The 25,575-nt window shown below is 43.6% G+C and overlaps 1 long non-coding RNA gene across 1 annotated transcript; it reads left to right on the plus strand.

Moving 5' to 3' along the window:
* Nucleotides 1-122: 122 nt before the first annotated feature.
* Nucleotides 123-8,196, plus strand: LOC134810077 (uncharacterized). The gene is made up of 2 exons (XR_010157231.1): nt 123-252; nt 7,908-8,196. It is a non-coding gene; the product is annotated as an uncharacterized LOC134810077 (long non-coding RNA).
* The last annotated feature ends 17,379 nt before the right edge of the window (nt 8,197-25,575 follow it).

The following is a 25,575-nucleotide window of genomic DNA, read 5'->3' on the forward strand; positions in this document are numbered from 1 at the left end:
GGTGGCGGGGGCGGGCCGTTTTGGTGCCTGGTGGGTTGTGAGAATGTCAGGCTGCTGTGACGCGGGGGAGGGCGGGGTCAGGTGGGGTTCCCGTGGGAGGGGGCGGGCCGCCGGGCCGGGCCTGAGGTGGGTGGGTCTCTGCGCCCCCTGCCTACCCCACTTCCCCCTCCAGTTCTCAGCTTCTCTTTGAAGTCCGAGAAGTGAGGATGCGCCTCGTGGATCGCAGCGGGGGAGGAAAGGGGAGAAGAGGGGGTGAGCGAAGGGGAGGGTTCTGAGCTAAATGGAGGGCGGGGCCCACGGGCCGATGCCCCACCCCCCCGTCCCCCTGCCCTTCGGGGGAAAAGCCTCTGGGCGGAGGAGGCGCTTTCAAAACAAAGAAATGCGGCATGGAGCCCGGGGGACGCGGGTGGAGAGGAAGGCGGAGGAGGCGCGGCCAAACCCGAGCGCCTGCCAGCTTCCCCTCCAGCCGGTCCAGGGGAGCTCTCCCCACCACCCGCCGAAGCTGCGGCGGGGAAGGGGGAGGATGGCTGCGTTCGGCGGCGGCTTTCCACTTCACTTTTGCAGACCTGGTGTGGAAGGAGCGCGCCCGCTCTGCTACCCCGCATGGCTGCAGTGCGCCCATCCCCGAGCTCCGCGTCCGTTCTTTCCCGGCTGCAGGGCTGTGCCCGAAAACACGCAGAGCGCTCGGAACGTGCCCAGCAGCCGCGCGACCCGCGTCCGGAGCCGGCTGCCACCGTCCCGCCCTCGCTGCCTCAGCCCCTCGGGCCAGGAAACCGACCTGCCCGCTAGGAGTCGAGGAGCTCCGGCCGCCCTTGTCGCCCCCGCGGCCGCGCGGACAAGGCCCCGCTCCAGGCCGGGGTTTCTCCCGCTCGGGGTGGAACGCAGCCCGGGCTGTGGGGTTAGCAGACACACCTTTGTGAGTACACACGCCGCAGGGCGCGCGCAAGCTCCACGGGCGCGCGCACACATCGCCCAGCAGGCGGCAGACGGCGTGCCAGGCGGCGGACGGCGGCTTCGGGCGCACTTGGGTCTGCGGCCCGGCTCCCACCCCGGCGCCCGGCTGCGCGGCGCTCGGGACGCGCGCCGCGCTCTCAGTCGCCTTGGCGGCGCCCGCAGGGCCAGTCCCCTCGGGTCCGGGCGGTGTAGGGGTGGACCAGGGAGAGCGAGCGCAGAGTGCAGCTCGCTGGTGCCTGGACGCGGGCGAAGGCGGAGAAGCGAGTCCCTCTCTGAACCTGGAGCCCTGCGGACATTGTTCGCGCTCCACAGAGCTCGGTCAAATCTGCTTCCAAGCCGCAGACTTAATTACCGCGTCGGAGACAGGCTTCCTCCCAGCCCCACCTTCTGTTTTTACTGTAAACAGTGGTGCTGATCCGCTCCCATTGTTGGAGATAAACTGTATCTCCTTTGACACTTTCGCATCTTTTAAGGTTATTGGCTGCTCCCCACCCGCCTGCCTCGCAGCCTGGATTTAAAGGGATAGCGCGCTTCGGCGTTTTAAAGAAAATCGCCCATTCGGGGCCGAGGCCCTGGAAACCTCGAGCTACACAGTGGGCCTTCACGAGTCCCAGGCTGCAGGTCCCTGGGGTCGGGACGCTGGCCGACTTTCCGCAGCTGCCTTACTTGTTAGGAAAATTTTTGTGACATTATGTTTTTGTATATCCGTCCAGTATTTTTCTGGGCACTTCCTCCATGTCTAGGAAAAAGCCTGTGCGGAAAACTGGAAGATCTTTATGGGCAAGTAGAGGGAGAAGTCTCTTTCAGGGGTTTCATTTCTAGATCTCTTTAAAAATAAGAATAATCTTATAATTGTGTAAAACATAGGTATAGAAGACAGTAAGTTTAAAAGTAAAACACAAGTTGGGCTCTATTCTCTTCAGAAATTCATGATACGACTTAGGCTTGTATAATGTGTAGATTAGCAAGCATTTTCACACATAAACACATAGAATCACTGACCTGGAAAGTCAGCGATGACAAAACTGGTGCCCCCAGACAGGATAAATGACTCATTCAGGGTCATAGGGGTTGTTAGTAGAAGAGATTAATTCACATTGAACAGGAAAGTAGGTACCTTTGGAGGTGCCTAACTTTTAGAGCTTTCGTTATTATAACGAGCAAGAGACTGGTTTTAAGGCACCGTCGTTTGCTGGAGGGATCTATTATAAGCTCTCTAATTCAGAGACAAATGAGGGGCCACCAGCTCAGCCTGACCCAGCCGGCCCTCCCTGCACTCTCTGGCGCTGATTACTGACTCCCTCTTGAACTGGCCCCCTCTCTGAGTTTCCCGGAATTCTGCCATCCCTCCAGTGTCTCCAACTCCTCTTTTCCCTAACTCTTTTTTGTTTATCTTCCTTCAAACTGTTTAATGTATACCCTACCCTGCAGCCTATCACGGTCCTCTTCATTTTGCTTGATCCACCACTTGGAGAGTTTCCACCACCCACCCTATAACCGTTTCCTAAAGTATCATCTCCCTCTCTGGCTCACGTATTTCTTCCTGGTGGCCAGCTCACTTTTCCATCACCACCAGGATGCCCACGGCCACCTCAAACCCAAAGAACCACCTTTCCCTAGAATCCAGGTTCTCTTCTTTCGTTATATTTTTGATACTGTTGCCACCTGTTCCCAGGGCCCCAAGCTTTTTCCTCTGCCTTTGCCTCTTTCCTGCAACTCCCACAGTTGACTTGTATTGTCTATCCCAGCCCCTCTGACTGCTCACAGTCAATTATTCCTCCTCTTCACTCTGCAGGAGCCTCCTCCCTGGTGTGTCTGTATAGCCTTTCCTCCTCCAAATCATCCTCCACCCAGCTGCTGTGCTTCCTAAAGTACATTTTGGATTGTGTCACCCTCCTGCTTAAGTCCCTTTAAATGGCTCTCTGCTGCCTACTGGGAGAAATCCAAACTCAGATCTGATCTTGACCAAACCCAACTTTTCAGCCTTGACTCCCACTAAAACCCAACAGAACGTTTCCCAGTTCCCCAGCAGGAATTCTGTTATGTCCCAACAGGACTTCTCCACCCCACACATTTGCTCAAGATGTTCCTGCTGCCTGAAATGTCTCTCCCTTCCCTTGCAACTTGTCAAATTCCTACCCTTCCTACAAGGATTTGCTCAAATGCCACTTCCTCTGGGAAAACCCACCTGGCTGTGTGATCTCTCTCTCCTCAAGCCCCTTTAACACTTTGGATCGTTCTTGTGACATTTATACCATTCTGCCTAGCATCAGAGTTATGTTTACACTTGCCTAAGCCATTGTCCTTTCTCTCTCTCTCTCTCTCTCTCTCTCTCTCTCTCTCTCTCTCTCTCTCTTTTCCTCTTCCTCTCTTCCCTGGTTAGAAATTCTCTGACAGTTGGGTAGATGCCTTGTCCATTTCTATAGTCCCTGAATGCCCAGCATTGTCCTGCAAGGTTTCTGTCTCCCCAGAGGTTAGCTACACCCAGGAGCCAAGGGAGAAGTGAGTGATGGTGTGTCATCTTTGGCTAGTGCTTCTGCCATCTCTCATTTTTTTGAGTAATTATAGTGTTTTTCCTGGTGTTCATAGAAATCATTACTGAATTACTTATGATTGCCCTTTTCCAGCAGGCTTCTACCCCAGGGACCAAATCAGGGATACAGCCGCCTCCAGTGTTTACCATTAGGCAATGGTAGGAAATCAAAGTACAGAAAGTCTACTGCTTCCCATATGCAGTGACTCATATCACATCACACCACATCACTAGTGTGGTCAGGAGCTAGGCTCCCTGGCCCACTTCATAAATAGTACTCCCAGTAGCTAAACTGATGAACTAAAGGAAGTGAGAAAACCCCACCCAACACCCACCTGAGCACCACATCTAGCACCCAGCCCACTGCAGTCAGATGCATAGATAGGTTGATGGACAGATGAATGGCAAAGGAATTTATTTGAGAAGGGCAGTGGAGTCCTAGCCAGAGATCTCTTATGGCTCCTCCACCCTCCTTTAACTTAGAAATGAAATTTTTGAATTAAATTCGGTAGCGGTTTACCAAATTCCTGGAGCAGTGGTTTTCAAAGAGAGACCCCTAGAGTGCCCCAGGGCAAAATGCACACAACTTTGGAGCTGGGAAACGGAAATTAACACATGTAGCAGCTCCCCACATGAGTCATCTTTACACTAAAGTTTGAAAACTACCCTTTGGTGACAAGAACTTCACAGGGTCCTGCGCTTAGGAGGCCTGCAGGAGAAAATGGCATTGCCTCATCATTATTGCTAGTCATCTCAGCTAATTAAGACAATAATTTGCCATTAGTAGGAAGATTCCAAGACATGGAAATTAAATTAGATCTAAGGAATTTCAAGTCATTTGAAGATGGACACAAAGTTATATTCATTTCCATTCTCTTTTTCATACTGGGACATATTTTTTAATACTGTAGTCGAAGCCAATTATGTTCCCTGGAATATAATTTGTTTAGAGGAGAATAAAAGCCTAAAACAGCATAGTTAACCTATGAACCAGGCATTCTCCCCTCTTGTGCAGTGAGAGAGCATCTCACTCTGTATGGCTAAAAAGAGCGAAGAATGAGGGAGAATAGATGATACTTCATCAGTGAAAAATGTCCAGTAACAGGAGAAAGTGCCAAAAGAGTCTTCCTGGTCAGTCATTTCCATGGAATAGATTCTTGTGCAAAGGAAGAGGTAAGCAGGGAATGATCAACCAGAACTGAAAAATTTAAAACAATTACTCCAACTTTGAAGAGGGTTCATTTTAACTTTGTTGAATCCTTGAGAATCAAGCCACAATTTTTTTTTTTTTTTTTTTTTTTTAGATAGGAGCTCGCTCTGTCGCCCAGGCTGGAGTGCAGTGGCGCAGTCTCAGCTCACTGCAAGCTCTGCCTCCCAGGTTCACGCTATTCTCCTGCCTCAGCCTCCCGAGCAGCTGGGACTATAGGCGCCTGCCACCATGCCTGGCTAATTTTTTGTACTTTTAGTAGAGACAGGGCTTCACCATGTTAGCTAGGATGGTCTCGATCTCCTGATCTCAGGTGATCTGCCCGCCTCGGCCTCCCAAAGTGCTGGGATTACAGGCGTGAGCCACAGTGCCCAGCCAAGCCACTAATATCTTACCATTAGTATTTTTGGACAGTGGGCAAAGACACCATACTAGGTCCTTTACAAACAGTAACTCATTTAATGCCCCTTACACAAGAAACAAACGAAGAAACTGAGACTCAGAGAAATTTGCCAAAGGTGATTTGGCTGCTATCTGGCCACGCAAAGATTCAAGTTCTGTCGGTCTCACTCTAAAGCCAGAATTTTTTTCCATTATCCAGTATTTCCCAAACTTGTCAGGTCATAAGAATCACCCTGAGCACTTGTTAAAAATATACAATTCCTTTACCTCTCCCCTGGAGATTCTGATTCAGCAGGGCTGGGGTGGAGCTTGGAATCTATCTTTTTAACCCACGCCCTGGGTAATTCTTCAGAATAGGCAAAATTGGGAAATATCATATTCCACACCACATTGTCACTCAGTAACCCACACTATTTCATTCCTTAAGATGTCCCCTTCTAAAATGTGCTGAATTATAAGAAAATATATTCAACCACTGATCAATCAACCAATCTTTTCCAACCTGCTTCTAAGAACAGTGTATTCTGTTTAGATGGAAGCCTTTAAAGTTACAAGCTGGAATTTTGAAAAATAAATTATTGCATCTCAATATATACCAAAAAATTAGGCTGGCAAAATTGCTTACAAATGAATTTGTTTTAAATGTTGTGATTTGGGCAATAATTCTACCCTCAAGAAGTAAAAGAGATTTGCTTTCATTAAATATTAAATAATTTGCGTGTGTTAATTTTCAGAAAAGAAAAACATTTTAGTGTATAGTCTCTATACCATTTAAATATTATTAAAAGTTACCAGGCTATTATCATTCTGTTAGTTACTCCAATGCAAAGTGCAATGGTGAGGATCTTATTAAATGAAAACATCTTAAAACTGGAAGGTTCATCAGTCTTCAAAACAGGCTTAGAACCCAGTGATCGCCAAAAGAAATAGGAAATGCCACATTTCCTTATAACCTTAATATTTCCCCTTTTAAATAACTAACTTTTTATGAACTATTTTGTTAAGATTGTCACAGGATAAACAAAAGAATACTATTTAATAGGATAATGTAAAGACATTTATTTCATTATTTATTTACCTGTGTTAACTAGGAAAAAACTCCCACTTTTAAACACTAAAAAAGTGTTAGTATAGAAGAATCATAATTTAGAAAATTAATGATTTTCTCAAAATTGCCTCACCCTACTAGGTCACTCTCTTGCAGATATCTCTGATAATGTGAGATGGTACAAGAAAAAGAGGTTTAAGACATATTCTCTAGGGAGACAAAAGATGCTCTGACATGTATGAAGGATGTATTTACAGAAAGTAATGTCATTCCAAAATTCACTTTGTAAGGATATAGAATGAGCATTTTTCAAAGTGATCAAATAGTACTTCGTTCATTCTCATTCCTATTTGGAGGAGGTAAAGATGTAAAATCTAGACAGCCAGGTAACTTTAGGGGGCACCTTATGCCTAGATAAAGATTATTTGCATTTAAGATACATGAAAATTAAAATTTTAAACATGAAAGCCAAATTCTGAAACAAATTTATTAACGGCATTTTATCACCTACAGTATTTTTAAATATTCAAGAATTCACTCCCTGTCAAGAATGGAATCATGACAATTCAGATGTGAAAAATGTCACTTCCAATGACTTTGTTCAAATCCAGAATTAGATAACTTGTGAAAATGAAGAGGTTTCAGTAAAAGCTGGTGTATCAGACATTTTTCAACGTGAAATCTATATTAACTCACACCCCCACGGAATCACATTGCAGTAAAACCGTGGTTATGCAGAACTTTTGTGAAAACCACCCAGAATGGACAGGTTTCCCAAAGAGCTGAAGTTGTACTTTTTAAGGACCAAACATCTCTTTTTTTGAAACAGAGTTTTGTTCTTGTTGCCCAGGCTGGAGTGCAATGGAGCGATCTCGGCTTCCCACAACCTCCGCCTCTGGGGTCCAAGCGATTCTCCTGTCTCAGCCTCCCAGGTAGCTGGGATTACAGAGATGGGGTTTCCCCATGTTGGTCAGGCTGGTCTTCACCTCCCGACCTCAGGTGATCCGCCCGCTTTGGCCTCCCAGAGTGTTGGGATTACAGGCATGAGCCACTGCTCCTGGCCCAAAAATCTTTTTAAAAGCTTAACGGGGCTATGTGTGGTGGCTCACACCTGTAATCCCAGCACTCTGGGAGGCCGAGGCAGGCAGATCACTTGAGGCCCGGAGTTTGAGACCAGCCTGGCCAACATGGCAAAACCCTGTCTCTATTAAAAATACAAAAAATTTGCTGGGCTTGGTGGCAAGCACCTGTAATCCCAGTTACTCCAGAGGCTGAGGCACAACACGGCTTGAACCTGGGAGGCAGAGGTTGCGGTGAGCTGAGATCACGCCACTGCACTCCATTCTGGGTGACTGAGTGAGACTCTGTCTCAAAATAAAATAAAAATACAGGCTTAACCCTGCACACTAGAAATCTTTCTAAAACATGACACACTTCTTTGACTTCTTAAGCATATTATAAGGACTGATTATAAACACAATGATGCCCTTAAGAGCTACTAAGGTACGCAAGGTTGCTTGTTCATAACAAAAATCCCAGATTGCTGGCTTGGTTTTTCTTCTCTTTTTCTCTTTATTTCTTTTGCCCTTCCCTTCCCTCCCCACTTCCCTCCCCTCCCCTTCCCTTCTTTCCCCTTCTTTCCCTTCCCTTCTTTTCCCTCCATTTTTTATTTAGTTTGTTGTAGGTTTTGTTTTGGTTTGTTGGTCTCAGCCTTTACAGTTGTGCTATTTCCTGTTACTTTCACTTTTTTGTTGTTTTTTTAGAGTCAAGATCTTGCTGTATTGCCGAGGCTGGACTCAAACTCCTGGGCTCAAGTGATTCTCCTGCCTCAGTCTCCTGAGTAGCTAAGACTACAGGCATGTACCTCCATGCCTAGCCCCTCTTACTGTTAATTATTGTCATATAACCACCCATAATGTCGCTTCTCACTTTCTGAATTATTGCTCTCCCCATGTTGTAGCCTCTGAACCCGGAGAACCTTATTTCTACAATTATGTGTAAAGTAAAATCAGCGAAGTTCTTAATGAGAATCTCCCACCTGGTTAAAATGTACATGATCTTTGTCACATTTATTTTGCCTCTTGCAGACTTCCTAGATTCCAGCTAGGTCCCAGAAAATGGAGAAGTTATTAGATGACCAAACTCTGGCTTCTGAGGGGTTAATATAGGATGATAATTGACATTCGTGATGATGAGTCCAAGATGCCTACTGAATCATCATGTGTAAAATAATATTTACTGAACATGATTTAGGTTTAAAGCATTTAATGAAATTATAACCTTTGGAACTTGGTGGTTCACTTCTGAAATCTATGGCAATGTTTTGACAGATTTCAGATGAAACAAAATCTGCATTCCCAGGTCACACACAAGGACTGTATGCCATGCACTCCTATGACAGCTTGAGTTCACCCTGGAGAGGGGAGGGTTAGAAACCAAATCCTTAACAAGCCTGCCCTGCAAGACTCAAGACTGTGCATTAGGAATGACCTGGTCCCTGCCCACCTCTCCAAATGGCCTTACCCCAAGTTCATTCCCTTTGCTCTCTGGAGCTCTGCCAACACAGGCTACTCAGGCCTACTTTCAATTCCTTTAACACTCACTTCCTCCAGAGGCCTTTGCCCAAGAGTTCCTGCTCCCTGGAATGTTCTCCTTCCCCAGGCCCCACAACCACTGCCTAGTTTCCTCCTGCTCAGCTTAATCACACTTCCTTAGGAAAGCCTGGCCGCCCTGACAGGTCAGTTCTGTCTATTACACACTCTAGTAGTTACATGTACTTCTCCTAGGGGCTCTTATCTGAGTTGTAATTTTTCATTTAGTTGTATGTAGGACACATTACCTGGAGAATAGTAGGTGCTCAATAAATATTTGTTCACTGCATGGAAGGGAGGGAGCAAGGGCACTTCAGCCAGACTGGCCTCCTCATTGTGGTTAACATCAAGGTGTGCCAGGAGAGCAATTTCCAACAGCTTAACATTCACTTGATTGCTGCCAAGGCCCATGGGTCTTTCCTTTCCTTTCTAGAAAAGAGTAAAATCTACTCAATGAACATTCAGCAGCATGGTGTGAAGCTATTATGGCCACATTCTGGAAATCATTGCATTCTTCCAAGCAAAGAAATAAGAAAATCTTCCCAAACAAATGTCAGAAACTTTACCACACTGTCATACATGCTGCCTGTAACATTTGTCTTTTGTTAATTTTTTTTTTTCTGGCTTTCATCTCAAGTGTCTCTCAAGTTTTGGCAATTTCAAGTCTTCTAGTTTCCATGGAAATAGGAAACAATGATCTCTTGGAGATTAAGAGCGGGGAGATATCCACTCTAATGGGGTTCTAGAGTTTTCTTCCTTTGATAGTATTTGTGAATTGAGAGAATGTTGGTGTGGAGGCAGGGCTTCTGTGTCATCAACAAATCTTTATTTTTGTGCCTATAATGCATCAGGCATTGTTCTCTTCCAGGAATGCCTCCACCTCCAAACTGCTACATTAAAGATAAACATGCTCTCCCAGATGTGGGCTCTCAGGTTTATTCTTAAGTGAAATTCAAATTGTTGAGCAGGAACTATTAGCTCTGTAGTGAGAATCTTTACCTTTTCCCTCTAGGCAACCTCAAGCACTTCAGATATTTTATAGAGCTCTTTGTGACACTCAGGTTACGAAGAACCATGGTGTATATACATTGTTAATTTTATTTTTTTATTATCTATTTCACAAGGAAATAAAAATCTCGACTTCCAGAGCAAGAAATAAACATGTAATGTTGCTTTTTTTGTTGTTCTATAATCTTCATACTTGATAGTTGCTAATATCCACAGAAAACTTGACCAGACATACCTGAAAAACTTGAAAAATCTGAAAAAGGAAAAAAATAGTTTGCTTGTCTCCTTAATAGGCAAATGTCCACAATTTTACATCCTCTCACAATGACTTAATTTCTTTGAGACTTTGAACCTAGAACCTGTGTGCATGTATATGACCATGTAAGACTCAGTTTTTAACCTGTTATGTAATCTGTATTGTAATATTCTACATCTCATGCCACCAGAAAGTTTGCAAGTTCCCTGAAGGACAGATATGGAAGATTATAAAACCAGCTTCTAGTTTGTCTCCATGTGGAAGTTCAGCCTTCTGGCCTCTCCCGCACCTCTTCAGTATCTATCCTCCTACCGAGCACCCATCTGATGGATCTCTCCCCACTGCAACCCACCCTCCTCTCCAGGACCACTTTTTCTTGCCTGTAATTCTGGCCTTAGGAATGCCCAGAGGAGATCTGTACCCAAAAAGTATGTTTGAGCAAAGCTAAGTCTCCAGAATAAAGATAATCCCAATTTACAAGTCAGCCATTAGAGATTTAATTCTTTTACACCTTCCTGAGCACCTTTTGAAAAAATATCAATATCCTTTTAGGGGTTAAGATTTCAAGTCATTACCAGTTTATGCTCCCAAGGGATGCCTTAAGCTATGTGCCAACCTCCGGTGGAAAATTAAATTCAGGACAGGCCTTGAAGGATGGTGCTAGGAGGAAAAGGGACACGGGATTGGAGAGGACCAAATGAACTTCACTAAGGAGAGTCCGTGAATTGAAGAGTCCCACCACAGACCCCCACTCCCAGCTCCAACACTCGCTTTGACTAACAAAAGTCAGTTTACTGAAATGGTGGCAGATCAGAGTAGGGCCCTAGACTCAAGCCCTAGCATCCACATCCAGGTTCTGTTTTTACAGGTCTGACACAAGATTTCACACTGTTCAATTCATGGACTGTCTTTAAAGTTCCCCTTTTACTTTTTCCCCCTTGTTCCTCCTTTGCTCCTCTGGCCTAAGTTTATCTGTGTGCATGCTTGTGTGTACACGTTTTATCTGCATGTGTGAATGTCTCTGTCTGTATGCCCAGGTCTTTCTTTGTCCTGACACCAGCTTGTCTAGAAGTGGTAATCATAAAAAATTAATTCAGATTACTTGTTGGATGATTTAGATATTTTCAGCTTCATTAACAGCTAATCATGGCACAATGGATTACTCAACCAGGGTTTGAAATATGCTTTCAAGGTGGCTAGACTAACTGGAATGATCATATAAGGGGACTTCAGCAGGGTATCATACACACACAGCTATTATGTCTTTTGTGGGAACATGCATTTGCCTACGAACTGTCTGTGCATGTTTTTGGCAGGTCCCCCCTCTTACTCTCCATTCCCTTCCCCTTCCCAGCTTCTGCCAGATCTGCCTTCAGATTCCTCAGTCATGAAGCCTCCCTGAGAGGGGTGAGAGCTCTTTTAGGTCTAACTACACCCTGAGAGGAGTGTCCCAATATGCCCACGGGTGAGGCAGGCAGGCCAACTGCACCCCAACAGGGTTCAGCACGAGGCTGGGAGGTGAAAGATGTGTAGCCAGAAGTCTTGGAAAGGTGCCACTGGGGACATATCCAGGTATCTTGCTGCCCTCAGAAAATGCTCCTCTTGCCATGCCCTGCAAAACAAATTAGCATCAGTGACAGAAGTGTGACCCTGGAGCCGAAGTTGTATGTGAACTCTTCCTCCAACCACTGAAAATATTCTGGTGGGTATGGGGGTCTGGTTGGTATGGGAGAATATGAGCACACTACCCGGCTGCCACCCCACCATAGACAACCACCCACCCCCCACAACCCCAAGCTCCAACACCGGCTTTGGCTAACAAAAGTCAGTTTCGCTGAAATTGACAGCAGATCGGAGTAGGGCCCTAGACTCAAGCACCTGCAGCCACATCCAGGTTCTGTTTTTGCAGGTCTGACACAAACCACTAACTCCTCTGGCCACAGAAAGTGCTCTGTGGGTAGGAGTAGCCCTACTTGCCCTTGACAGGGACCATTTTCAAGGGCTGGTTGGGTTTGTCAGGGGTTTTCTCTTAACATTTGTCAATGACAGGTGTTGCTAGGGTTGCAGGAGAAAGGTTTCACTTGATTGGCTAAGCGACTGTATTCCTTAACCAATCCAAATGCTCTGCCTGGGGGAGGGGACTTAACAAGATAGAACAATATCAAGCACAGGCAGACGCATTCCGTGTACTAATAAGGCGTCTGGAAAAATGGAATTACAGTGTGCAGGAATCCCATGCCCCTCTGCAGCTCCAGCCATGGCGTGGTTGCTGTTAAAAATGTTACAGTGTAAGTTAAAGTCATTCCCATTGATTGGAGGACATCAAGATTTCAAAACAGGGAGTAGCAATTGGAAGGAGGAAGTAAAACTCCTTGCTCATTGTGTTTTACAGCCTTCCTTAGTAAAACTGCTGAATTGTAATTTAAAATATTCCACCCTTTCAAATAAATTAAGTGCAGCCCTTAAAAACAGGAAATGAGAGAGGCGCACACGTATTGTCAACTAAACATTCACAGACCTTGTATCAAAAGCAAAGTTGAAAATCAGAGAACAGTCCTATGAATTCATTTTAGAATGCTGCCAACAAAGGTCCCCACCAAGGGAGGTGTTATGCCTCTGGCAGTGCACTCTTGGGCTGAAATCTGAATGCTAATTAGGAAACAAGTGAAAGACAAATATCAGCTTTAAGGGAAATTTGGATCTTGCAAGAGCATAGATATTCAGAGATTCAGATAAACCTTATGGTACTAAGAGCTATGGTAGCAATGGCTGAACCCTCCCTTCAGAAAATCTAACTGCAAGTAAGCTAGATGTTCCTGCTAAACTCTGGTAGTAATCAAAGCAAAGCATCCCCCTATAATTCATTTCCTCTATCCAACCCTTCTGCCCATGAAGGACCCCATAGTCAAGCTAAAGAGCTTGAGCTTAGTTTCAGGCTGAAATGGTTTTTGGTGGGTGCTGCATTTTACTTTATATACATTTTGAAGTAAATGAGAGAAAAGGATAAAAGATTTTGAGACTGAATTCTGGGTAGTTCCCCCTCCCACCTCTATTGGTATAAAAGAGAATATTCATGAGCAGAAAATGATGTTTGAGGAGGGCTGGCAACAGGACTTCCCTAAGAGCTGCACAGAAAATAGAGCTTCACAGTCCTCCCCCACCACATTCGGGTACCCGCTTAATGCTGCACACACTGCAGGCCAGTGGAACCCACCTCAATTAGACTTTGCCCTGGATCCTCCAGTGCCTTAGTGGAAACACTGTAATAGCAGGAACTACTATTCCAAAGGGGAAGAAACTTGGAGAGTATGTTTGGTTAATTCTTTAGTTGCATGTGATGCTAACTACAGATATTTGTGCTGTTGGCAACATCTTAGGAAGTGATTTAACCCACTTGCATAGCCAGACATAATTTGTCATGTGGCCCTGTGATTTTAACCCCACTCGTTTCTCCCTTATGATTACTTCCATCATGTTTGTGTGTTACTTACTTAGGACACATCTTTATTTCAGAGGCCTCGAAGTCCTACTTGACATTTCTAACTTAGAACCTAGACTTCTCCCTTCCTGAACTTATCTGCTTTCTTCAGGAACAGATCCGGGAGGCCACAAAACTAACCACCTACCTCTAATCTTCCTACTCAAGCAGTTGGACCTGGGCTGGTGTGTTACAAAACTCACCATTACACTAGATCCTTTCCCAGCCTGGCAGGCACACCCACACAGCCACCATCGAGTATTCCCTAGGGTTAGAACAGTCCAGGGCTTTGTGAATTGGTATTCTCTTCATATCTCATATTTCAACATAACTTCCAATGAGAATCATACAGTTAGTTTTGGTTTATAAAAGTCTACTAGATCAACAACAAACAAAAACTTGGCCACTAATTTTAACCTGCAATCAAACAGCAGTTCATTCATTTGAGTTTCATCCCTTTCTTTTCCTAAATCAGTCTCGAATAAAGGGGGGGGGGGGATTTTTAATGATAAAAAGTAGAAAACCGAAGAAGCAAAAGGCCCGAGTTACCCCACAAATAAAGAAGCAGTTGCAGACCATTAATGATCACTAGGAATGGAATCACAGAAAGAGGTACTCAAGGGAGTTTGAAAGTTTGAAAGACCACATTCAGCCTGAACCCTCAAGAAAGTGTCTAAGAGAAAGTAGGCCAAAACAACAATGAAGTTGGGGTGAAAAAGATGTGAGTTTAGTTTTCAAAATGTCATGTCTGTATTGAGTGTCCTTTTGGTTCGAACAAGAAACAAAGAGAGAAATCAAACAGCTTCACTGACAAGCAGAGCAGTTGGCAAAGAGACCAGGGTAAAATCTTGGGAAACCCTTCAATGTGTAGCCTAAAAACAACACTAAAGAATCGTTGTATTCCTTCAGTAGAGCTCTATTTTCCCAAGTCCTACTTTCTTCATAGCAGATGATTCCCACTTTCAATCTGCTCTTAATTTTGCCCCATGTCATCACTGACACCTGGGTCTCTCTGTGGATTTCTTTCTTTGAATGTTTTTAAAGCTTCTGGGGAGTCTATTTTTATTCATTCATGCCATATATTAAACTATTTTAAGTATGATCTCAATAACATATGCTTATTAAAATATGGATTAAAAATGAATTATTAAAATAATCTACTTATCCTGCTTATGAGCACAAAGGCTGACTTGATTCCAGAACAAGGCCATGACCAGGTAGTTTTGCCTGTGGCAACTCCTTCCAGCCGTCAAAACAGAAAGCTTCTTACTATAAAACAAAGTGAAAAGGGAGGTCTAGAGTTGTATTCATTCTCTGGGATGCTCTTGAGAGTGTAAACAGATCACCAGGTTTTCCTCAGTTGTTCCCAGTATGTACGGACATGGAAGTTTCTTTAGGGAAATACTTCTGTTACAGTGACCACAGTGAAGCTTTGGATTATCTTGAGCCTACAACACATTTTGTGAACACCATTTATTAATATCAATGTGCTTTGTTTAGGCCACCTAGAGCAATAACCACAAGAAATTTGATAAATTAGATTTAAGCAAAATAAAAAATCTCTCATGAAAAGAGACCATTAAAAAATGAATAGTCAAGACATAGACTGGAAGAAATTATTTACAAAACATAAACTTGACAGAGGACTGATATCCAGGGTATGTAAAGGACTCCCACTTATTAATAAAGAGAAAACATTTTTTGAATGGATGGAAGACACTTTACCAAAGAAGATATATAAATGGCAGATAAGCACATGACAACGTGCTCAATATCTTTAGTCATTAGGAAAATGCAAATTAAAACCTGAAGTATCACTACTGCCAGGATGGCTTAAAATATAAAGACTGAACACACTAAATGTCAGCAAAGATGGGGAGCAACTGGAACTCCCATACATTGTTGATATGAACATAAAATGGTACATCAACTTTGGAAAAATAAATAGCATTTTCTTCAGAAACTAAATATATACTAGCTGTGATCCTGCAATTACATAAGTAGGTCTTTTCCTAAGGGAAATGAAAACATATGTTTATCAAAATACTTGTATAAGAGTGTTCATAGCAGCTCTATAAGTAATAGTCAAAAACTGAATACAGCCCAGGTATCCATCAAGAAGAGAACGAATGCAGAGGGGCTGGGCACGGTGGCTCACTGCTGTAATCCCAGCACTTTGGGAGGCCAGTGCAGGCGGATCACTTGAAGTCAGGAGTTCAAGACCAGCCTGGCCAACCTGGTGAAAACCCTGTCTCTACTAAAAATGCAGAAAATAGCCGAGTGTGGTGGTGAGTGCCCGTAATCCCAGCTACTCAAGAGGCTGAGGCAAGAGAATCGCTTGAACCCGCTTGCAGTGACCTGAGATCACGCCACTGCACTCCACCCTGGGCAACAGAGTGAAGCTCCATCTCAAAGAGAGAGAGAGAGAGAGAGAGAATAAATGTGCAAACTGTGGTTTAGTCATACAATGGAATACTACTTAGCAGTATAAAAGAATGAGCTACTACTGTTCACACAATAACGTGAACAAATCTCAAAAAGATTATGCTGAGTGAAAGAAGTCTTACACAAAGAATTCATCCTATTTGACCCATTCATATGAAATTATGGAATAGACAAAGCTAATCTGTGGTGAAAAAAATCAAAACAGTGGTTGCCTCTGGGTTTGGGAAAGGGATTAGGAACAGGGATTGACAGGAAAGATAAATGAGGGACCTTCCCAGGTGATGACAATATTTTATATCTCAGTAAGGGTTTGGGCACACAGGGATATATTTGTCAAAACTCCGAAACTGGACACTTAGTGTTTACAGTTTAAAATCTGTAAATTTCATATCAAATGAAAAAAGTAAATATCAAAATGAAGTTTTTAAGTAGAAATTGGTGGATGCCTATAATTTACTTTTAAACACATGAAAAAATAAGATGAATTAATGGAGGAGGGCTGTATAAATATGTGATAAAGCAAGAAGAGTCAAGTATTAATAGCAGAATCTACAACTAGATCATGGGCATATAGGTGTTCACTGTAAAATTCTTTTAATGTGGTGCATATTTGAAAATACTGATAACAAAGTGCTGGGAGGAAATCTATGTGCTCTTCTGACCCATGAACCCTCTTCAGGTGTTTGGTAGATCTGAATGCTCTATTTTTTAATGCTCATACTAGCAGATTATAAAGAGGGAAGATGAAGGCTGGAATTGGAAAAATGTCATATCTGAATTCTTTTCTTTTCAAATCTGGCCTTTCATACCTTTTTATTTTAGTGGGCAAAAGAAGCCAGGAAATGGTTATTATGAGAGGAAAAGAGAGGGGAGAGATCTGTGACCCTAAAAACAGCAACAATAACAAAATTCCTACTGTGAAATATTGAATATCAAGAGCAGACACACACTCCAGACTTGTAGAATGAAAAAATTAATGAAAACACCAAGACTGCATCCTCAGAACCACGGAGGAATGATAATTACAGACAGTACTTCTGGAGCAGACACATAACCTTGATTCCCAGGATACCCCCTAAAGCACTCTAATAGTATGCTATTTGTGGAAGGTTTTTCCACCTTTAATAACAGAGAAATAATGTTAGAAGGAAAGAAATCCCTTATTTAGCCACTGGGGTGTCATTATTGAGCCCCAGCTGAAGGCCCCCTTAAAAGCATCCATATGGTAAAAGAACATGTTTCCCTACGAAATCAAAACTGAGTACATCTGAGACTTTTGAACATCTTTTTCCTTGGATCTTAAAATGGATTTGTGCATATTTGTGAAAAAAAAATGTTATGATGTGCTATCTTCCAAAGTGAATGGTTATTTATAATTCATAAAAGACCTGAGCACAGGAAAAATTTTCCCTTTTATTAGCCCTGTAAAGTTAGACCAGCTGATCTTTTAGTGCATATTACAGACATCAAATTCTCTGTGTGGTTGAAGTTTCTCTTCAAACTTAATGCAAGAGGCAGTGCTACTGAATCTGTTGTTCAAAAGCTGGTGGGGTCCACATCTCTTTTGATTAAATGTTAAATAAACAAAACATCACTCTCAGAGATGGTCTCTGAAGACACAGAAGGGAAAATACTTGGAATGCTAAACATACTTTTTAAATCTTGCACAGCCTTTTGTAAAATACAGCAACATATTTTCAAATGGATTTTCTTTTCTGTCTCCAGCATTTAACCAGTCTTCAGACACAGTTGCCACATCATTTCCTTTCAGCTGCTGCAGGCTACTTGTGAGTCAGAGTACTGATATCATGAGCAGGAATGACCTGGGTGGAGGAATAGGGGCACTGGGGATTTGGATGCATGACAGGAGCCCCAATGCCAAGGGCTTCCATCCAGCTGCACCTGCACATCCTCTGCCAGTCATCTCCCACCAGCAGTCCCCCGCCAGTCATGATATCACAGAAAGTTATTTCCTTCAAGGAATCCAACTTTCTTAGCTCACCCTGCCAGGGTCACATGCACCCTATTTACTGGTGTGTCACATACCGACATAAGAGAGTTGCACAGAATTTTTAGAAATCTAAGTTAAATCTGAAAATAGCATGTTTTTGCTTCCTTCGAAGTATCCTGCCTTCAAATAATCCAGATGAGCCTTGTAAGCTCCCTCATAAAAGTATACGGAGATAGAAATTTTTTCTGTATCCTGACTGTTTTTTTTTTTTTTTGAGACAAAGTCTTGCTCTGTCGCCCAGACTGGAGTGCAGTGGCACAATCTCAGCTCACTGAAACCTCCACCTCCTGGACTCAAGCAATCCTCCCGCCTCAGCTCCCCCAATAGTTGGGAGTACAGGCGTGCACCACCACGCCCTGCTAATTTTTGTAGTTTTAGTAGAGTTGGGGTTTCGCCATGTTGATCAGGCTGGTCTTGAACTCCTGACCTCCAGTAATCCATCTGCCTCGGCCTCCCAAAGTCCTGGGATTGTAGACGTGAGCCACCGCGCCCAGCCAAATATGGATTCTTAACTGCCAAAAAGCCAACTCACTTATGGAACAGGATCCTTGGCCAGAAAGAATTGCCTCATTCTCTATTCTATAACCTACTCCTGCCCTGGCTACTGACAACAATCAGTGACTTTCTTTTCCTTTTCTTTTCTTACTTTCTTTTTTTTTTTTTTTTTTTTTTTTGAGATGGAGTCTCACTTTATCGCCCAGGCTGGAGTGCAGTGGCACGATCTTGGTGCTGCAACCTCCCGGGTTCAAGCAATTGTCCTGCCTCAGCCTCCCAAGTAGCTGGGACTACAGGTGTGTGCCACCATGCCCAGCTAATTTTTTTATTTTATTTTTTGTAAAGACGGGGTTTCACCATGTTGGCCAGGCTGGTCTCCAACTCCTAACCTCAAGTAATCTGCCCACCTCGGCCTCCCAAAGTGCTGGGATTACAGTCATGAGCCATCGTGCCTGGTCATCAATGATTTTCAATCAGTTCTAAAGTCCCTGCTGCCCTGAGTGATTATTTCATCTTATAGATTGTCGGGATGGCTGCTGAAACAGAATCGTAAAGCTGAAACCAATTCTGAAGTTACTTGCTTCTGAGAAATGAGAAGTGTCTCGATACTGGGTGGCAAAGGAAAAAAGAGTGAAGACACAGTTAGGGAGGCTACCATTTGATGGACAAACCCCACCGAGGGCTCTCCTTAAGAAGGAAAGTCTGACTTTTGGATGGTTCTGTCCTCTCCTTTTCTACTTACTAGCTGTTAGGCTTTCAGCTGCAAGAAAACAGTGTAAATGCAAGGACAAGGAATGGAATATTCAAGTGCATTTTGAACGAGTGTTTATACCATCTTGTGCTGCCTGACTCAGAAGATAAGAATGAGGAGATCTCAACCTCTTGACAAGGTGCCAGTGGTACTTGTAGTACCCACGGTGGGAATGGAAAAGGCAATATTTATTCAGAGGGCCCTGACAACATCATCGTTAAGTCATTCGTCCACTCCTGAGTAGCTTGCATTTTACAAGATCCGGTGAGAAAGAGGCTTCATGAGCTGTACTGGGCATTTTTTTCCCTTTCCACCCTTACCTAACATATCTAAGCACTGTTTGGAAAAAATTGGATGACGAAACTGAATATGCTATATGCTATTATATTTGTTTTAGTTTAATATATCCAGAATTTATTTTCCTGTTGCAAAAATGAAAGCTTTCATCCTTTCTCTTCATCATCAACTACTCAAAATATGATATCATTACATAACACCTACATTAAGTAACTACTATGTGTCACATCCATCCATCTGCACATCCATCCACGAGTATTTCTTGAGTACTTAGCATGTGCCTATGACCGTATGGTGGAGATATGGAAAGGAACAATTTGCAAGCCTTGTCCTCCAGAAGCTTGCAGGCATGCAGATGATGCTGTCTTTTGTGTCTCCTGTGTATACCTTCATTGAACACAGTTAACTTTCTACTCTTGCTACACCTGGACAGGACAGCAGGGGATGTGGCTTTGCCCCAGACAGTGCGCTTAGGTTCATAAACTTTACCTACTCCATTGTCTATGCTTGCTATCCACCCTGTCCCTGAAGCATGAGACACAGTCAAGAGAAAAATTAATGTTTACTGCAATGGGAGAAAATTTCAGGACATAGCTCAGATAAAATACAGAATAATGTCAAATATTCACTTTGTAATTGTAAGATTGAAACAGCCACTGCCAAGTATAGTGTTCTTGATTTTTCTCTCCTTTCTAGGCTACTGACCCCTCCTCCAGAACTAGGCCTTCGGGGTTACAGCTCATCTGGCTTAATTCACCCATTCTGTCTTTCAGTCCAGTCACTTTTCTGTCTCCAGAAGCAAGCCATGAGGTCCTTTCTTTTGGTGGCAGGGGGCAGCGGGGACCCTAAGTGTAGGTTCCTCATCCATCATCCAGTGAGCCAGTATCTCCTTTGAAATACTGTTGTGTTTTGGGTGGGGGGCGTGTGAAGAGGGGAACTGAACTGGAAGGAAACCTGGGCTGGAGAGAGGATGCCAAGAAGGCACCCAAGGCTTTCCCTTATGCTGTGTCACCCAAACCTCGGACAAGCACTAGGGTTTGTTTATGGCATTTCATAAATAGGTCTGACAGCAATCCTGGCTAATACTTCCTGAAAAAGTTTACATCCCCCAGGACAAGGCCAGAGCTTCCCGGCTTGCCTGCAGCAGTTTAGCAAGTCTGGGTTACAGGTATGCAAATACATTACAGATGGGTTAAGATAGGGATCCTCTTGGCCCTGGGGGCTGCCGGCCAGGGCCTGAGGCAATTAGAGCAGCCACCTGCGGAAAGGTAGGGCAGCTCTGCCCCACCATTTTTTTTTTTTTTAAATCAATGTTACCTAAAGGGAAATGCCCCACCTTTTATCATCTGAGCTGATAAGAGCTCTGGAGAGATGACTGAAGATAGCTCCCTCTGTTTGCCTAGGGGCAAGAAATTCTAGTCAGCCATCAGTCCCATTGCTGGCCCTCAGTGCAGAGGCCAGCCCCAGTCCAGGAGTTTCATCCTTAGTCTCAAGCCCCTCTCCCCAATCCTTCATTCCTTCTTGCTCTGCACCACAGCTGAGCAGTTCTGGCTGCTCTTCTGCCCTGTGTTCATGACCTTCGCTTTGGGTACCACTAGCCCCAGGTTGGCCCAGAGTCTTCATCCTCGGTCCCCTCAGCCTAGCAGGTCCAATAGAAATATAATGCCAGTTACGTAATTTTAAGTTTCCTATTAGCCAAATTTTAAAAGGTTTTAAAACAGGTAATATTAGAGATTTTTGCATCCCAATTTACTTATTTATTTAAACAGCATTGTCCAGATATAATTCACACACCATACGAGTCACCCATTTAAAGTGTGCCGTTTAGTATGTTCACAGAGTTCTCATTATTATTATTATTATTATTATATCGAGACAGAGTCTCACTCTGTCACCCAGGCTGGGGTGAAGTGGCATGATCTCGGCTCACTGCAACCTCCACCTCCTGGGTTCAAGTGATTCTCCTGCCTCAGCCTCCCGAGTAGCTGGGACTACAGGCACGTCCCACCACGACTGGCTAATTTTTTGTATTTTTAGTAGAGACGGGGTTTTGCCATTTTGGCCAGGCTGGTCTCGAACTCTTGACCTCAAGTTATCCGCCCACCTCAGCCTCCCAAAATGTTGGGATTACAGGCATGAGCCACCGTGCCCAGTCTGTGTTCATAGAGTTCTACAATCACAGCACAGTCAATTTTTTTTTCTTTTTTTTGGTGTCAGGGTCTTGCTCTGTTCAGGTTGGAGTGCAGTAGTGTGATCATAGCTCACTGCAGCCTTGAACTCCTAGACTCAAGCCATCCTCTCACCTCAGCTTCCCAAGTAGGTGGGAACACAGGTGCGCACCACCATGCCCTGCTAACTTTTTCTATTTTGTAGAAATAGTTTCTCACTATGTTGGCCAGGCTGGTCTCGAACTACTGGCCTCAACTGATCTTCCCATTTTGGCCTCCCAAAGTGCTAGGATTGCAGGCATGGCCTCATGATCAATATTAGAATTTTTTTCACCCCATAAAGAAACCCCATACCATTGCACCCACTTTCCATTTCCCTCCAAATCTCCCCAGCCCTAGGCAACCACTAATCTACCTTTTGTCTCTACGGATTTGCCTATTGGCCATTTCATATAAATGGAATCATGCAATGGGTAGCCTTTTGTGTCTGGCTTCTTTCCCTTAGCACAATGTTTTCAAAGTTCATCCATGTTATAGCATTCATTTTAGTCGTGTATTTTATTTAACCCAATCAACCCAAAGTATTATCATTTTAACATATAGTTAAAAAAGGATTAATAATATATTTTACTTTTTAAAAATATGTCTTTGAATTTTGGTGTGTGTTTTTACAAATACAGCACATTTTAAGTGCCCAGTAGCTACATGTGGCTAGTGGCTACTGTAAACAGCACAGCCCTAGTCAAAGTCTTTTATGTTACCTTTTAAAAACAAGAACAACAACTCTCTCGACTTACCACCTCTATCCTGGGGACTCCCTCACCCCCATCAGCACCTACACCATCATTCACAGGTGGCTTGAGGATTTTAAGGCGGTCACTATGTTGCGGTGCTCAATTCTTCTTTCTCTTCCCTCCTAGAAGGTTCCCGGCTCCTGCTTCTGCCTTGTCCATTGCAACTGAGATCAAAGCCCTCAAGCAGATAACTGGAGCTCACCCTGCCTGCTTGCAACCTGTTGCCCTGTTTCCCTGTGCCTCATGGTTAGACGACGCATCTTGTTAAAGTGAAACGTTCTGTTTCCCTTCATGAGAACACTCTAGAAAAACCTAACAAGAGAAGCTTTCCTCTTACCTTAAGAAAACAAGCTTGTCATTTCTTAATTTTCTCCCTGGTCCATTTTCAACACCCATTGTTTTGCTCAGAGTGGCTCTAAGCACTCAGATAAAGCTCACTGGTAGGGGTAGATTTGTGAAATTGCTACAAGCTTCCTCACAGCTTTCTCCTGCTCTTGTCAGCCATCTCCCCAAGAAAATGGATGTTTAATCAGTGCAAGGGTACATTTTATTAGTCTGGCTCATCAGCCATCACCTTCATTCAGGCTCAAGGGAGACCACAGAAAGAAACCTACAGTGCTGGCAGTGGCTGCCCAGGATGCAGGAATTTCAACACGAAGCAGCCCCTTTATGAACTAAGCACAGTATTTATCTCAGTATAGCTCTGTCTGTAGGGTAATAAGTAAGTTATTTCTAAACCTTTGTGACTCAAGACTGGCACATGAAAATGTTTGTGAAATTACCTTTTTGAGGGAAAAGCTTAAAAAATTATTTAGTTCACAAAATGGAAGATTGAGGGCAAGTTTAATAGAAATGTGAGAACAGCAATATCAGCATCTTTCCTGTTTCTCTTTAGAGTCGGAAGGGAGAGAATGTGCTAAAATCGCTGCAGAAGGAATTTGGTGTTGACTTTCGGAAGAATTTCCTGCTAATAATATTGAAGTACTGGAGAACCTCACAGAAGGAGCTTCAGGGTTTCGTTCTATCAGCATCTCCTGAGCACCTTCTGGAGATTTCCTGGTTTGTGTCTAATTCTGTCCTACAACTAAATCGGGAAGATTTCACCCAAATGCTTTTCCAGAGTCTGATTTTCCTAAACTGAAGTGTTGCTATCTCTTTTTTCAAACTTAACTCTTCTTTTTATTCTCAGCCACCTATGAATTTTCCCTGGGCCCACAAGTCCTAGAGCCTGCCATACACACACACACACACACACAAGCTTTAAAAATTAAGCATTATTCAAAAAGTAGAAAATCTACACAAGTCAAGAGTTCTTTAGCCTCTTGGTCAAAAAGCCATTCATAAAGCAATGGCATTCTGGGAAAAGTGGCAGCAATGGTAGTCACCTCAAAGGTTTGGAGACTTCCTGTGAGCTTATTTATATCAACTACCTCTTTTTATTCAACTAAAACCTTGTTTTCTACAGAAAATGGCAATACCATTACCATTCTAGGATTCCCTGTGTTAGGCCTCACCCTGTAACGGCTTGGCTGTCTATGCAGAACAGTTAAAACACCCGGAGCCCCAGGGAATGTCATAAAATTTTACCATATCCAGTGACACCCTATTCAATGAGTTGTAGAGAACCAAGTTTTCTTCTGAACACCCTGGCTATGAATCATTGAATTGCAGACTTCCATTTGGAGTTGTTTTCCTGTTGTAATTAATTTTTCCTTGTGTTATGCACATTCATGAGCACCTAACCTTTCTTAGGGATGCATGTCTAATTCCACATAATTCTGAAATTCTTCAGTTGTTTACACGGCAATCTTGTGTGATCCAGGCTACTCTATTATTGCTATCATTTTAAGACTGAGACATCTTAATAGTCCCATTTTTTTTCTTTTCCTCTTGCTTATTTCCAAATGGAAGGAATTCTTATGAGGTAATAGGGCGGTGGGGAGGAGACGGTTTGCTTTAACTTCTGCTAGTTATTCCATGTTATGCCCGAGTGGGTTATTTGCATCTGGTCTCTATTTGTTAACATTAATGGGCTGTGTTTGCATAACTAGATCAAATTATGAAAGGATTTCCATTTTGAATGGTTAACTCTCACCAAATACACACACACACACACACACACACACATGCGCGCGCGCACACACACACACACACACACGATCAAGCTCCAAGCTGGAGACACCAGCCTTGGGAAACCTTTGCTAGAGAAAAAAGGATTCCCCTACAGTTCATCACAAAGCTGTTCTGGTTTCAATTTCCCCTCTCCTTTTGAAATAAGATCCATTACCCTCAGCCCTCTACCTAGAGTAAAGCAGCTGGGACTTGGAGGAAGTGGCATGGCAGACCACCCAACAACAGGGGCGTCTGATGTGGAAAGGAAAAGTTAAACCAAAAATCTAAAGATGATGTCAAAGAGATGAATCATGCTCCCATTTCTCTCCAGTGAAGATCCGCACGCTGGAGTGTTCAGTTACTCACCCAGCTAGAAGGGGCTGGACTAAGTCACTTTCCAGTCCATACCTCAGCCTTCAGGCAGTGTGCAACAAACCCTTTCAAGAGACTCTTTCGCTTTCAAGTTCTTGAGAAATGTTTCTATTCTCTAAACTCCTCAGGCTGTCTTCTGTCAACATACCTATCTCTTCCTTTTACTCATACACATTTTCTTATCACTATCTGATGTGTTTTGTCCCTTCCACTAAGCTGTGAAGTTCCTGAAGCCAAAGAATGGGTCTTGTTCCACCAGAGGGTGGCCAGCACCTCCATGCTAATACCAGGGACAGGGGAGTTATCTCACATCGCTGAGCTTGCATTACTTGTTTTGTTATCACTCTGGATCAAGATTCTCTCCCTTAGATTGTGAAATTTGAGAGAGCAGGACCTCAGTTAGTGAAAAATGCAAGTGACTCCCTGCCAGAGTCAGCTTCACTAGTGGATGCAGGAAGCAGGCACATCTAGGGTGTGTGATTTGAGGGGTTTTGGAAACACCTTCCACCCTCAATTTCTAAAATTCCACCGTCACTTTTTTCACTTACTGTTTTGAGCCTTTTTCAAATACGAAGTCATACATGTAGTGTGACTTTAAAACCTTTTAATGATCTTCATATAATTTATATAACTTATCATGTTACTGCTTAGAG

This window comes from Pan troglodytes, chromosome 4 (genome assembly GCF_028858775.2).
Source record: "Pan troglodytes isolate AG18354 chromosome 4, NHGRI_mPanTro3-v2.0_pri, whole genome shotgun sequence".
NCBI lineage: Eukaryota > Metazoa > Chordata > Mammalia > Primates > Hominidae > Pan > Pan troglodytes.